The sequence below is a fragment of the Aythya marila genome, assembly GCF_965140915.1.
Source record: "Aythya marila genome assembly, chromosome: 1".
In the NCBI taxonomy this organism is placed as follows: Eukaryota; Metazoa; Chordata; class Aves; order Anseriformes; family Anatidae; genus Aythya; species Aythya marila.
The window spans coordinates 11,154,455-11,157,912 of NC_139042.1; positions in this window are offsets into that span (position 1 = coordinate 11,154,455).

Here is a 3,458-nt window from a genome sequence, read left to right on the forward strand (position 1 = left end):
TCCTCCTCCTCCTCCTCCTTCTTCTCCTCCTTTCCTCCCTCCCTCCTCGGCCGAGCCGAGCCGGAGGCTCCTCCCGGCCCCTCTCTGGCGGAATTCGGGGCGCCCTCTGCCGCCCGCCGAGGCTCCCGCTGTCCCCCCAGCTTCGCCCCGCTCCCCTCATGGCGCGGCTCCCCTGAGGCGAGCCCTGAGGTGAGGGCGGGCGGCCGCCGCCTCAGCGCTGCCTTCCCCGGGCGGGCACCGGCCAGGGGAGCCCCTCGGTGGCTTTTTTCGGTAGAATAGGGTGAAGGGACCCCCGCCGGTCCCCCACCGGACCCCTGGTCCCCTACCGGTCCCCTATTATCCTCCCACAGGACCCTCACTGTGTCTGGTCGTACGGGACAGGCGCACGGCAGCCGGCTGGAAAGGCTGGCGCAAAATCATCGTCTGTTCCTGAGGAGATGTCTCTGTCTGGTGTTGCAGTAAAAGGCTTATCACAAGTGCGTTTGTCTGTTCATTAAATAGGGGAGTGCAAAAAAAAAAAAAAAAAAAAAAGTGGAATTAGAGCAGCAGGTACTTTCACAGTATTAGGAGGGAAGTACTTGTTGTGGCGTGGAGTTGGTCACACCCCGAAATGATCATCCCAAACACACATAGAGGGATCCCTGCTGTCCTCCAAGTGAACAGGGACAGTGTGAATGTGAATTCACTGAGAAACCCTATTGAAGCCACCCCAAGCTGCTGCCTGCACCAGCAGGACCCCAAACATCTGTAGGTGCTGCATGGTTTCCATGGCTTAGGCTGGCTCCACCACGGAGATACTCTCCATTCTCACCGAGAAGAAGAAATCCCTTGCTGTGTTCCTGAAGAGACAGTAGCCACAACTGGTAGGCAATAAAAGATCCTGGGCATCTATTTGCATTTTCCTCTTTGCGGGACTGTGTTTTGAAAATAGGAGACGTCACCTGGGCTTCATGGTTTCCGAATGCCTGACACAGAGGTTTACACTCAGGTCAGCCGGGAGGGATCTCCCCCTTCCCCCAGGTTAATAACAGCTACAGAGCTGCTCCCGAGCTTAATGGTGTCATCCTTCTCCTAGTGCTTTTCTCAGAGTTCAAAATGTTTCCTGCAAGAGCATTCTCATCAGGCACCTTTGCGTAACCTTAATATACCTCCTAATTGAGTGATATTGGAGTGTCATGTTGTTACTTCCTATTGCACTTCTCTCTGCTGAAAACATCCATTTCTTCCAGTTGTGGGCAGATTTTTTTAATCTCGAGGTGTACTGCCAATTTGAGATTTGAGATCTGACTTTGAAGTTGTAAAGAAGTGCTGTTCCTGATGTTCAAATAACACTGAACTGCTTAAGGCTAAAGCAAAGAAGAAATAAAATTGTGTTTTTCTAAAACATCTCTCGCACCGTGGTTATCTCAAAGGGCTTTACGAAGTAATGTCAAGTAAAGGGACACCTTTAAGCAAAGCAGCCATTCTGTGCATGAATGTACCTTTGGACATAGATTTTTTTTTTTGGCCAAGACACTGGAGTTATCCATAATCATTTAATAGGGCTATTATGTATGTTTAATGATCACCTGCAATGGCATGAGAAATGTCCTATAGTGGTCATCACTTAAAGCCATTAAGGAAATATAAAGTGTGCGTATATCAAATTCATCCTTGGGCTGACTCTACTATGCAAGAACATGCAGTTCAGTCAATTTAGGATTACAGTGTACATGTGAATTTTTCCTACCTACTCCAGTAAAGATATTACCCTTATAAAGGACATAAAGTGTTGGCTATTAAGTTATGCATTTATGCTGAAGTACATGAACAACAAACTACATCTGAACTTGTTGCAGGGAGAGATCTGCCCCATGCTGGGTGGCACGCAGGTAATTACTACTGTAATCATTCTAGCTTCAGCACCACTCTGTAACAACAGGACATTGCCCTTTAGGAAACACAGTTTCATTTCTAACCTTTAAGCAGAAGGATATATGTGGACCATATAGGATTTTCCCATTTGCATCTGTCCACAATAGATATGATTAAGTGCATTTTTGTTTAGCTATTGATTTATTCACCTGGCTTCCTCAAATGTCAGATATATGTATGGTTTTTTGTCCAAGAAAAATAGGGCTGTTTGGAGTATTGATTGCAGCAGCGGAGTCTGCGGTACAGCTCGGTAGAAGGTTTGGTTCACATTTTAAGACATTGCACTGTTCTTTAATAAACCTGTACCTCCTTTGGATGTAGATGTAAAATCTGCTGCCAGGATTATATTGTAATCTTTATTACTTTATTTTTAATCTAGAAAAAAAAAAAAAAAAAGTCTTTTCAGATTGTTTTGAATTATCGGTATGCAGTAATCCTCCCTTAAACCTGCTTAGACTTTATAGATTTTTTATACAGTAGCATAAAAGGATGGGAAATGCTATTATTAAATTCTGATTTTTTTTTCTTTTTTGGTATGCTACCTCTGTGATGGTAGCAGCTTAGTCTTTTAATATATACATATGCTTTTAAAAATCCGTGTGTACGGAGAGAAAGAGAAAAAATCACACATAAACAGTAATCAAATTGCAATGACTCTTGTAGTAGTTACAAGTTCAAATACAAACTACACTTTTATGGGTGCACTATAAACACTACAAGAGCCTCTTCAAGGAGAATCTTTTCCTTTTCAGAGAACTTACAGTGGCAAAACCTTCCAGATAATATCTTTCCCAGCTAAGAAACAGATGTGGGTTGTCTAGGCTCTTTGCATTTTATTTTTACAGACTACACCAGTTCTGAAACTCTTTTTCTCCAAAGGGTGAGGGAGCAACAGCAAAACCACCCCACCTGTATGCAGTTCCACCTCTGGGTTCTGCTGATGTCTTTACCTTTCATGTTTTTTTCAAAATCTCTCTGACCTTTCTTTGAATTCTTTCTGGTTCCACACTTTCTGCAGATTGACTCCGGACTCTTGTTTTCTTTACTTTGTTCACACCATATTCCTGTGGGACCCTCCCTGAAGCACATCACCTGAGTTTTCATTCTCTTATGTTAAACACATTCCATCTCTGAGCATCCAGGAGGCCTCCTGTATTCATATCTGATACCCTTGCACTAGATGATATTCAACTGTAAAATTTAGGATAAGAGGGCTACGCCACAGAAGTGCCTATTGATGTTTTCCTGGTTATAAAAAGTACTCGAGAAGTGGATCAGATTTTGACATTTAAAGCTGGGTGAGATGAATTCCATTTTATGAGACTTCTCTGTCACTAGTGAAGCCATAGGCAAACTCTGACTAATTTCAGTAGTGAAAGATAATGTCCTGAATTATTTTTTTCAGGAGGTGTGGTTGGTACCTGAGGTGATGGACAACAAATGCCTTCTTTTCCAGCTCAGCAGCTACCTCAGAAGGTGAATGACCATTAGTCATTACTCTCTGAAAGTGGTTTGGTAGCCTCTGAAAAATGAGAGAATCCACT